We start from the raw sequence: 13035 nt of genomic DNA, 5'->3' as shown, positions 1-13035 counted from the left end.
AATCTAGAACCCTGCTTGGATCTCTTTTGTTTTGTTTTATAGATTATGTTTTGGTGTTGTTTTTGCCCTATTTTTGTCCTTTGTTTTATTTTGTTTTGTTTCAGTGTTACTATACTGTTATTGTTCCATGTAATTCTTTTATGTTTCATGTTATGTGTTGAACTCACTTTTACCTTCTAAGGGTAATTAGTTCAGTTCTTTTGTTTAATTAAGTCTTTTCAGTCTTACTTAAGACTCTGTAAGATGTGTTTTGTTTTGAGTTCATTTAATAGTAGATGGGAATGTCTCTCATGACATTCGCATTAGTGACATCTTGGCCAAGGTGGACTGAAATATGTCAAAGGCCAAAGTTTCGAAGATGACTTCTGGTAAAGCCTATAAGGGCTAGGAATAGCAGGGGTGGTGGAGGATGTCTTCCCCTGCAGGGGTCAGGGGGATCCCAGGTTTCATACTGAAAAAGATAAAACATGCTCAACAAGTTATCACTTTATCTCCTTGACCAATACCCTGTGAAAGGTGATGGAATGGTAAACCATCGTCTAGTGTGGCACCTTGAGAGAAACACCCTAATTACTCTAGAAAAGAGAGGTTTCCACCAGGGTAAATCATATATTGATCATATAGTTGGCCTGGAAGCTGCTATTCAAAATGCCTTTTTATGTCGCCAATGCCTGTTGCTGCATTTTTCGATTTACAAAAGATATATGACACGGGATGAAGGACAGGAATCCTAAATACACTTCTTGGATGGGATGTACAGGGTAATCTCTTTGCAATTATCAGGGATTTTCTCAGTAGTCGGTCCTTCCGACTTCGAGTTGGAATGACAGTATCTGAAAGTTTCACACTGGGAAACGGAGTACCTCAGGGAAGTTTTCTAAGTGTAACTTTGTTTGCCGTACCCATAAATAAAATAACAAACTGCGTGCGAAAAACCATCTATGTGTTCTTTTGTAGATTGGTTTTCTATTTATGTAGTATGTAAAATATTAGCTATTTGTGAGAGGCTGCTTCAAAACACAATAACTTGCCTAGAATCGTGGTGTAAATCTGCTGGATTCACGTTTTTTCCGGAAAAAATGAAGTATATTTGCTTTACCCGGTTGAGAGGATATGTTGACCCTCAACTGTATTTACATGGTGTACCAGTTGAGGCATGCACAGGGTTAGATTTCTAGGAATGTGGTTAGATAAACGATTATGTGGTAACACATTTGAAGAAGCTGCAGGTAAAATGTCTAAAATTGTTAGACATGCTGAGGGTTCTATCTAATACTCATTGGAAAGCTGATCAAATATGCATGTTGCACTTGCTACCAAACTGTAGTCCATTGTAGTCCATTCCCAATTAGACAATGGCTGCATGGCTTATTCGTCAGCGCGGGCCACCACACTAAAAATGCTTGATGCAGTCCATCATTCATTCATCCATCTTGTTACATGTGTTTTTTGCTCAAGCTCCGTGGTAAGTATGCTAGTGGACAGTGGTGAGCCATTTCTTTGTAGCAAATGGAAGCATATAATACCCTTCTACATGGCTTGCATTGAAGTGCAATCAACTCATCCAATCTTTGATGCAGTGCTCTCTAACCTAAATTTTAATCGATATCAGGAATAGCTGAGATCTACTGCTCTGCTAGTCATTAGAGCTCAGCCTCTTTTCTTATCTTTGAACATACAATTACTTTTAGGAACAAACTGCAGAAATTCAGCCTGTAGATTCTAGGATGTGACCTCAGTGTGAACCATTGAATAACATCTACCATGTTCTTTATGATGCTCAAAGTATAAGTTAATGCACGTGGAGACCATCTGTCAGCTTGATCTTATCGGGTCAGCGTTGGATCTCCTTGTAAACGGGAGGAACCAGACAAATGGACAATAGTGGAGAGTTTTATAGTGTACTTAGGAAAAGATTTTAGGACAGATTTTTAGGGACAGTTCTTACTATTACTTAATGTTATTACTCACCTTGGTGGTCTTCTCTAGTCAATTACTGCTTTAATCTTTGTCGATACTGTAAAAAGTACAGAAATCTGGTTATCTTACAAAAAGAATTTTATAATATTGTAAGTAGCTTAAATCCTGATGCAGTAGTTTACACCAATGGTTCTAAACACAAGCTCTGTTGGTTGTGCTTTTGTGATCGGCAATAAAACACATGTTTTGCCTTCCCACCATTACCAGTGTTTTCTTTGCAGAGCTGTATGCTATTAATAAGGCTTTAAATATAATTAGCCCAACATATCAAAACATACTTGTTTGTTTAGATTTCATAATCTAACTGGGGATTAGTCTGGGATAATCTTACTGGGGATTAGTGAAATTACTATAAACACCCTGTTGTTCGTAAAATACAGTCCATTATTTCTGAAATGACTCTGTGTATTACAAGTGTGAACTTCTGCTGGATCCCCAGCCAGATAGGAATTTCAGGCAATGAGCATATTGATAGTGCGGCAAAAGAGGCTTGTTTACAGTCTCTTTTCACTAACTGCATTGTTTCTGATGATCTTGTCTGTTTTTTGAAGAGGGTGGTTTGTGATAAATGGCAAAGCGAATGGAATGCTACCATCAGCAATAAACTTTATCTAGTTAAGAACTCTATTTTATCGTGAGAATCTTCAACCAGGAGTTGCCGTCGAGATGAGGTTATTATTTGTTCATGGACATCTCATGACCTGGACCAATGCCCCTGTTTGTGTTCACTGCGACTGCCATCTAGTGGTACACCACACTTGTGTATTGTATCTGTTATGCGGTTTTGTGTTGGAAATTTAAATTTCTAATGGAAATAACATTCCAGAGCTAACATCCGTAATATTTTAGGGGAAAATACAGCGATGTTATCCAATGTCTTGTATTTGTAAAGGCCGTGCATCTATAATTCACATACTTTATTATCCGTATTGAATGTGTCACCCTTTTATGAAGTTATGTGCATATTAATATTGACTTTATTTTGGTTTTATATTGCATTTAGCATACCTCATAGGCGTTTTAGATCTATTTAATTTTTAAGGTAAATTTTAATATTTAATTTATTCACTATTATAATTTTATATCCAGGTGCTAATAATGACATCTTGTGTATTCAGGGGAAAAAATTGAGGAAGTTATGAAAAGATTTCTTTTTTATATTGTGAAGTTTAAATTTTTAAATATTCACCAAACTTGATACCTTATCCAACAACTGTAAAGAAAGATTATTAGATTAGTTTTGCTAAATTCACTGTAAGCAAATTATTGATAGACATTTAAATTTCAATTCAAAATTAAATTTAATGTAAAATTATATGTAAATTTATATCATAATTTGCCTGTAACAGTCAATTTTGAAGGTACAGTAAAGAAAGTATAAAACTGTAAGGGGAAATAATTTCTCTGAAAATTTTATTTCAAGTATTTTTTTTCTTATCCATATTTTCAAATAAATCAGTAGAAACAAGGATGACACCTTTTTTCCAGGAGGGATCAAAGAATGTAAAAATTTTAAAAACTTCATAATTTTTTTTAATGTATGAGTAATAGAAAAAACAAATACCAGGGAATATTGTTAAGTCAAAAAGTTCAAATGACAATTTCTGCTAAAACTAATATTTTTTATAGATATTTGAAAAAAAATTACATATAGAGATGAAGGGGGAAAGAGGTATATGTACCTCTTTCTCCCTTCATCTCTTACCAAATTTAGACAGCAACTCTATTCCATAGGTCTTGCTGTAGTATTGTAATGGGTAACTTACCAGAAGAAGAAAGAATAAAAATAAAGAACAAAAAATCAAGAAAAAATAAAAAAATTATTCTTTCTAGAAAGAATTTATTGAAAAGCATAGAAGGTGCAGACAATACAAATGATTACATTTGAATAAACAAAAGGGTAGGATGTATGTTGGTACTGGAGGTCATGCCTTAGGCCCAAAAGTATATATACTGCCAAGGACCAGCGATTTACAGTTCAGTTTCCTTTCAGTGTGCAATAAATGGAAAGACATGTGGTAAACAATATAACTTAAATTTTTGAAACAAGTGGTAAAAAATATTAATAGCTGGAATATGGCAAGAGTTAATATAACTGAATTTTTTTTAATGAAAAAATGATTTTACAATGAGAATTAAAATGACGCAACCTTATCCTACACTTTGGTCCTTCTGATGCATATAATCAAAGTTGTTGCCGTGACTTGAGTCTGCTTTGCAGTTTATTTAAAGCAGTGTCAGGTGGTTACCTTCCCACGGTTTTGAATTCTTGCCGACTAAGGCTTGGTATCTGGTGTTTGATTTAGACGTGCATTTGCCTCAGAGAGGGCCTTGTAAATCAATCAAGTTTTGTTATACAAAAACTTCTTTGCAGGTGGAGAAGAAACGACTGCTGGTGTAAATACCTTTACCTTATTTTGGCTAGCCCTAGTACTACTTTGACTAATCATCTTAGGACGACTAAGGCCATTAGTTTTGCATACGCTGTTTTCAGAGCGGGGACCGTAATCAGCGTTTTTGTAATTGCTTGCACTTGCATAAACTATTAACCAGCTACGAGAGGTACGAAAAATGGCAAGAAGACAATCAGGCCTCCGGCTGCGCGTACCTCGTTGCGGGCAGTTGTAACATATGTGAGCTTGCCCGACAAAATCCCAGTGACTCCTCTTGCTGGCTGTTATAGGCGGTTATAGAACTGTCTCGCGGGAGGCAATCTTTGTTATAGCCGGAGTCAAACCCTATCTTGGCTAATGAGCGTAAGGAACGCTATATTTCCAAGGTAAATAGCTTACTGACGTCAGAACGAAAGCAGGAGATTGAAGACCGGGGCCTTGCGTCTTGGCAGGTAAGGTGGGACGAATCCCCCGCAGGTCACCTGGTACACCTGGTGTATTTCCTACAGTCTAATTTAGGTGCGATTGGATATGTCTCCCCCAATTGGTATATCACACAGTTTTTCTCCAGGCATGGTGTCTTTCGGGCGAGTTTGGCTAGGTTTCCTTTGGTGGATTCGACTCAATGCCCGGATTGCTGGACTGATGAAACAATGGACCACGTCCTCTACGTCTGTCCCCGATACGACGTCGAACGTTCACGAGCTGTTAGGGAATTTGAGAGAATACATTCCTTTCTGGATCTCTGTATTAACTGGATGATCCGTGAGGAGTGGTCTATAGTAGTTGGTTTCCTCCGCACCCTTGCAGTGTGTAGATCTGCAGAGGGAGTTTAATCGAGGTACTCGACCATAGTAGGATCCCGGATGGCTAGAGTTCCGGTTTAGGCATTGGATTGGTTGGAGGTAGGCGCAGTGTCATCGTGCCACGATTTTATTGGTATTGTTTGTGATTCGATTTGGGGCTCCCGCTGGTGGGGGTTGCCGCCGGGGTATGTTAACCCGTGCAAACAGGGGTAACCGGTGGCGGTCCTGATCGTGACTTGGTAATGCCAAGCAAGACATTATGATGGGACCGGGTGGTGGTGCGGGGTTTGTCCCCGGCTTCTGCGCGGACCGGAATGAGGTTGCGTTCCCCTCGTTAGGTGACCAAAATTGGTCGACTTATTTGGGTGGAGATCTGAATTTCTATGTTGCGTAAAACATAATTTTAATTGGTATGAGTGTACTACTGATTTAAGTTTCAACTCGTTCGTTTTCTGAGGCATTCACAGTCACGAACGGTGTTGTCAAATCTGGGCTAGAAGCGGGTTTCGCGCTTCCGCGTTTTCGGCCAGTTAGTTTGAGGGAATTATGTTAGGTTGGATATGAAGATGTCCGTTTAAGACCTACGTGAAGGCGAAATTTGATATGTAATTTACTGATTCAAATGTCTACCGAGGCATTTACATCGGTAACATCCCGACTGAGGGCTGGCTGATGACTGTGAGATGTAATCAGTTAGAGGGTCTATAGACGACCTCCGGTAAAGACCCTCAGGGCTCGGAACGGAGCAAGTGGTGTGGCGACCGGTAACGTCACAAAGTGGGTGTCTTCCGTTTACGGGGTTGGAATGCCCGACAAAATAGTAGATAGATTAGTTTTTCTTATTTTATTTACTTAGAGAAACATTGACGATGACATCGGCTGTAGAGTCTAACGAATTTTACGGGAAAACTCAGTAGGAGACCTCGAGTCAGCTTGAAATAAGGAAAAATGTTCGCACAAAATTACCTGTTGGTTGCCTCTGAGTGACCGGCGAAAGGTAAAAAGTCGTGGCTCGGCGTTGGACTGGTAATACGCTGTGGTCGAAGAATTATCTTGCCTGAATTGCGGCTTTCTATCTTTCGCTAGCCACGCCGGCAAACAACAGCTTGTTAGGGCGCCCAACTGGAAAAATCCTGCTTGTCACCCAATGGCGGCCTCATCTCAGCGAGACGAGGCTCAATGAGCACCAGTCTCTCAACTAGTGCTCAGCCAACCGTTGGCGTGCCATGGTTCCATGGCACAAACCACCTAGTGACAAGCCTCGAGGACGTACTGTACATCTTTACCTGTCTTCTGCTTTATGAATTTTATTTTAGTCACACTTTTTGAACTGTTGCTATGAAACAGTATTTATAATAATTTTATTGTTACTTTAATTTTAATTTTATTTACTTTGAATTATTATTTTTTCGCACAGTGTACAGTTTTTACTGGTATCCACATAAAGTAATTGATAATTTCAGTTGTGCTTACTGATCTAGTCCAAAGTTTTCAGTATTTCGATAGATACACCGTAAAAAGAGTACGTAGATAGGAATACGGAATCGATGGCCAATCCCGTTGCCGGATATTGGTTAAATAAAATCTTGAGAATTTCCTTTTCCCTCGGTGGTTGTCCACCCTAATTATTTTTTACTGTTTAAATATTAATTATTTTTATTTTACTTAATTTTTTTAATTTTCAAAGGTTGGTAGCACTGTCCAGGACTCAATCCCAGTTTTTAATGTAATTAAAAACATTTTTTTAATGTAATTTTTTCCCATTCACAATTTTCATAATTAACTGTTTAACTCATCGGGTACACTCTTGATCGACCGGATCTTGGTTATCCGGAAATTAATTCGTTTAACCCTATGTTTTGAATGCACTTACCCGACGTAAAACGTACAGATCCGATGTTTCGCTAAATACACTCAAACCTGTGCGCTAGTGAAGCTGTAAAGTATAAACTTATAAAGACTAAAAAGTAGAAAATAAAAATTATTTTAAAACACCACTCTTAAATTAAACGCATTAAAAGGACGGTATCTCAGAATGGATTTGACAAGGTTTGATGGTGATATGCAAGATTATGTGAAAATCTTAGCTTCAGATTCAAAATTTGATGTTTTTCACAATTTTTTCTTATGCGTGATGAATGGCCTAAAGAGTGGGGTTGAAACACGCATAAGAAAAGATTGGCAAAAACATCATTTTTTTATTAAAAGCTATGACTTTCACATAATCTTAGATATTTTCATCAAGTCTTGTTGTCAAATCCATTCTGAGATACCGTCCAAAAATAATTTTTTATATTTTAGTGCGTTTAATTTAAGAGTGGAGTTTTAAACATTTTTTTTACATACTTTTTTATTTATTTATGTGATTATTTATGTTCATAAAGTAATGAACTCTAACCAAAATGTAGGCACCGGAATGTACCGATCACTAGCGGAAAATCCTGATTTGTTAGTATCAATTTCTAGAGTTAAATTTCTTATTTAACTTTCATTATATCAATATTCATCATTCAAAAAAAAATGTTTTTACCCAAGAGGTAATCAATTTGGGACACCTAATAATCCAATTCCGAGACGCCGTCCGCCAGGGCAACCCGTTTGGAGGGTCTAGATGTGGAGGGCGTGCCATAGGTACGCCTCTGCATCTAGTATATTCGCTAAATTGGAGCGACGGAAGCTAAGAAGGAATATAATCCTTATTTAAAAAAAAAAAAATGTGTAAATATATTATAGTTCGAAAAAAAGCGTGTGCGCACGCACGTACACATGTATAGATCAATATTACGGTTCCTGTACAAGATTGAAAGAGCATTTGAAATGCAGTTGTGTTATATACAGAGTTATATTTAAGTATGGAAACAGCTTATACCTGAGAGGTCTTTGGAGGGAGAAAGAAATGGGGTTCACCACAGTTAAAAAAATTTGCATTATGGTGGGTTATTAATTTTTTCCGCCATATTGAATCGAACTTAATTTTTTAAATAGGAAGGTTGACGTATGATACATGATTTCAGTTTAAAATTTTACAAGAAAAACATTGTTGAACGCCGTTTTTCTGTTAACGCCTTCGTTATCGAGTTTTAAGCACTCAAATTTGGAATGATGGAAAAATCGTGTTAATAATCGTGTTAAAACGCGATGCACGATAAATTATAATGCATTTTCCATTCATAATGCAGACAATAGCAATGCTGTAATATTAGTAATAATTAACAATGAAACAACAAATTACATCAACTATCATTTTCTCATTAAATTTTTTCATTATTTAAATAATAAATAATTTCTATAATAACTGAATTTATTATTTAAATACTCAAAATATTACTGTGTTAATTAGGCAAGGTTAGCGAGCGAAGCGAGCGTAGTTTAAGTTTGATTAAATTATATTTATAAGATAAATAAATATAAATTGTTATATTGAGTGAGTTACTAAGATGTTCAAACTTGATTAGCGAGGAAAATAATATTTTTTCATTTTAAAATTATTTTTATGCCCAAAATCAAGGAAATATAATGATTGTTCAGGAGGGTTTGGGGGGGGGCAGAGCCCCTCCGATTGTTACAATATGTGGTCTAAATGTAAAATTATAATTTTACGTTCCGATAATTTAAAAAACATATATATATATATATATATATATAAAATCGAAAAAATTTGTTGACAAAATTTTTTCAATTTTTTCTCGACTTAAAATTGATTTTTAACATGATAATTATTTTTGAGTGAACTGGGCAAGAATTTTTGGGTAGCATATAACGAAAGTACCGAACATAATCGCCAGGTTTAAATGTTCAGCATTTTAAAAAGTTTACGGTTGAAGTGTAGAAATAGAAGAACAACTGCTGAAATTTACAGGAACCAAACTGCAACAGTAATAATTGAAGAACATAAGAAAGAAGCCGTAATAAGAAAGGGAGTCCGACAAGGATGTTTCCTATCCCCGTTACTTTTTAATCTTTACACAGAACTAGCACTTAAAGATGTTAAAGAACAATTTAGATCCGCAGTAACAGTGCAAGGTGAAAAGATAAAGATGCTACGATTTGGTGATGATAAAGTAATTCTAGCCGAGAATAACAAATATTTAGTAGAAATAATGAACAGTATGGATGAAGTCCTACGCAAGAACTACCGCGTGAAAATAAACAAGAACAAAACGAAAGTAATAAAATGTAATAGAAATAACGAAGATGGACCACTGAATGTAAAAATAGGAAGAGAAAAGATTATGGAGGTAGAAGAATTCTGTTATTTGGGAAGTAGAATTACTAAAGATGGACGAAGCAGGAGCGATATAAAATGCCGAATAGCGCAGGCGAAACGAGCTTTCAGTCAGAAATTACAGTCATTTCAGAATCTGTCGTTAGTAAAACGCTGAAGGTCCAGGTGCATCAGAAATGTACAAGGAGGCCTCAAGTCATTGTCTGTGATTAGGCATCAACCTCACTCCCAAATACGGATCAGAGCAAAGAGAGAAGGGTATGTTTTTATCAGAGGCTTACTAACTTTGTAAATCTGTCTAGAGGACTTTGAGTAAATTGAATTGTAGGACAAAACTGAGGTTGTTGCAGTCAAAACTTGTTTTGTTACCATGAGGATAGTATTTTTGGCGTTTAAAGACACAATCAAAAAAGATTTGAGTGCATCGTCTAATTGAAGTTAGATATAGGAAGAATTTTTGTGTGAAACCTTCGGTGTTAGCAGAGGCCGGACCTAATATATCCCATTTAATAAAAAATATTACGTCTGGAAATTAATTTATAATAAAATTCATTTTATATTTAGCAATTTTCGCTGATATTAATTAACAAATTAATACCTTATTCTGTCTTAGAGAACATAATATTACTAAATTTTTTTCGTAACTGAAAAAAATAAATATCGGTGCAAAAAACAAAAGTTCAGTTCTGTAAATAACAATTGAAAAAAAAGTCTGTTAATTTTCGACTACATCGGCAATTCTGATGACGTAATTTGTTTTTATTAAGTAATATTTTAATACAGGTAAAAGTAAAAAAAAAGTTTGAAATTGGTTCCTTCTTTTATTTTAAATTCAAATATATATTTTAAAGCGATTATATATTAAAGATTACTAAGTTACGTCAGGAGGGATTCATTAGAACGATTAAATAACTGTAATACCGTTGACCAATCAGAAACACAGAAAAGGAATTAACTTGTTTTTTAATTCTTATAACAAAGTTGTTTATTTAACGTTCGACGGATTAAGAGACGTCACGAGGGAGTCGCTCGGGTCTGTAACGAAACACTCCGATATGATTGACCAATCAGAAACGCAGAACAGCAGTAATTTAGTTGATTTTGTATCTTTTAACGTTATACGAAGTAAGTCATTTCTCAGTTGCGTCGTAAACGTTTACTTGTGCATGTCGTTCATGTGATAACTATGAACAATCTTCTAGAAAGTAAAACCACACAATTTAGGACATTTATTGTACATTTATTTTATTGTATGCAACATAGATTTATTTTTTTTAATATATCGGTTTTAAATTAAACATTTCTTTCTTAATTTACAGTTTAATGAAAATTTAACGTAGTTTTTTAAATGCACGTTGTAAAATTTATTTGTTAAACTTTTTTACATGAAATTTTGTTTTTTAATTATTTTTTTTTTAATTTAATATCTATTATAGATAAATAATAATCTTCCATTTTACAAAATTTGTTTTATTTAAAAAAAGAAGGGTGATGTAATCTTTTTTTGAAATGGATACATCAACATGGCAAAATTTTTATAAAATTAATTACCGATGAATTTTATGTAGGAACTAAAATGAATTTTATTCAAGAAAATGCTATAAAATGTATATTTTCAATAATTTTATAGGAATTGCCTAATTTTTATATTACATCTGGATACATTACTTGTATAAATAGTTAAGTGTAATTTATATGTACTGAATAGACAAGTTTTTTCTTGCACTTGGCTACCTTTAATGTCTACTGAAAATAAGTACAAATACCGTAGTACAATGAATATCTTGCAGGAACTATCAAATTTTATTGTTTGATGTATTGAAAACTTTAATTATTAGGAAATATATTTTAGAAACTGTATTAAGATAAGTTTGTAGTTTGAATTAGAAAAACAATAATGTGCAGTTGTGTATAATATTTAAAATACTCTTATTCTTTTTTAGATTTTTTCAGATCATAATTATTGTGTTATTTCCCCACTAGAACAATCTGAATCTTCTTTCATACAAAATCATTGAACCAAATCTTATTGGGCATCCACACATTTTCACATCTATGTTGTTCAATTTCTTTTTTCTGTAATTTTCTAGAAAATTCTAAAAATAAAAGCCAATTACCACTTCTACAAATATTTTCCATTATTGCAGAGGTATTCTTCATTTATTTCTCAAGAGTTTATAATAATAAGAAATTATCTTTTATCTTGATTAAAGATAATTTAAAATTTATTTTTGTTTCCCATATTTCTAAATTTTTCCTGGACGTCAGTTGTAGTTAACTTCATTCATTTCTGGGTCTCTCGATTGTAACCTGAAAAAGAAATCTTTTGTAAAGCTGTTTTATTGTGTAATCAACCAAACCTGTTTTAGCTAGATTTATTTTAATTTTTTTCGGCTTACTAATAAATAAAAACAGAATATTCAAATCCAAATAATACTTGTTCTAATCCATTTTCAATATTTTCATTTGATCCATTCCCATTTGTAGTGAATTGCCAACCGGCACACAAATTTCTGAATACTGTAATACAATCAAAAAAGTTTAATCGTATTTTTTAATTATTTTCAAGCAGGTGCAAATTTTTTTTTATTCTGATTATACAGATGACTAGGTAGAAAGAAAAAATAAGGGCATAATTTTTTAATTACTCATTTTTCTTCTAAATGAATTTTAGTCTACGCTTTAATATATTTTTTATGTAATTCTTAACTTTGTTAGGTTAGGTACTTTGGTGGTTAAGGTACTGATGTCCTATACCTCCTTTGGTACTACATTCATATCAAAAGGTTAGCCAATTATTTCAAATAATTTCTTCATTGAAATCATTTACAATTTTTTACTCTGCTTTTTCTTTTCAGTTACAATTATTTTACTGAATTTATTTAATTATGTATAGCCGTTTGTAAAACTTCATACAGTTAGAAAAATACAATCCCAGTTTATATTCATACTTTTAAGAAAATAGTCAAATGACTATATACTGTAAAGGTTCCATTTATTTTCATAATAACGAGTAGTACAGTATAATCTTGTTCTTTATGTGAATTCTCTGTTTTTTAATGTAATGCAAACAATACAATTTTTTCAAAAATATTAATAAGCATTAGTTTCCTAACCGTTTAATTAAATATTTAAATTTAACCTCTTTGGAGAGAGATAAATGTTTTAACTATGTATATTTCATATACAAATTATGTTTACACGGTTTTGTTGGCTCATATACAGTAATTTTAATAATATACATAAAATAATTAGGTAGCTTGTAATTGCATGTACTTGTTATGTAGCTAGTAATTTCATGTATCTTGTAACTGCATGTTCTTTTTATGTAGCTTAGAAATATAACTGTTTTATCATAAAAAATTGTTTTACTAACATTGACTAACTTACTAACATTAATTAAACTAATTTAAGTTTAGTTGCTGGGTATTTTATGTATATCATTCGTTCTGCTGTATTTGAGTTGAATATCTAAATTTAAATGTAATATAAATCAATTATTAAATTATAACTGTGTCTTCAAAGAGGTTAAATTATAATATAATTGATTTTAAGGAACAGGGTATATAAACCACTTAACAATTCTTTATACAATTTCTCCAGTTTTGTTTAAATTTATTATTTTTAAATG

Source organism: Lycorma delicatula, chromosome 3 (assembly GCF_047948215.1).
Source record: "Lycorma delicatula isolate Av1 chromosome 3, ASM4794821v1, whole genome shotgun sequence".
NCBI classification, from domain to species: domain Eukaryota; kingdom Metazoa; phylum Arthropoda; class Insecta; order Hemiptera; family Fulgoridae; genus Lycorma; species Lycorma delicatula.
The sequence above is the reverse complement of the archived record's forward strand: the minus strand, read 5'-3'. Positions refer to the sequence as shown.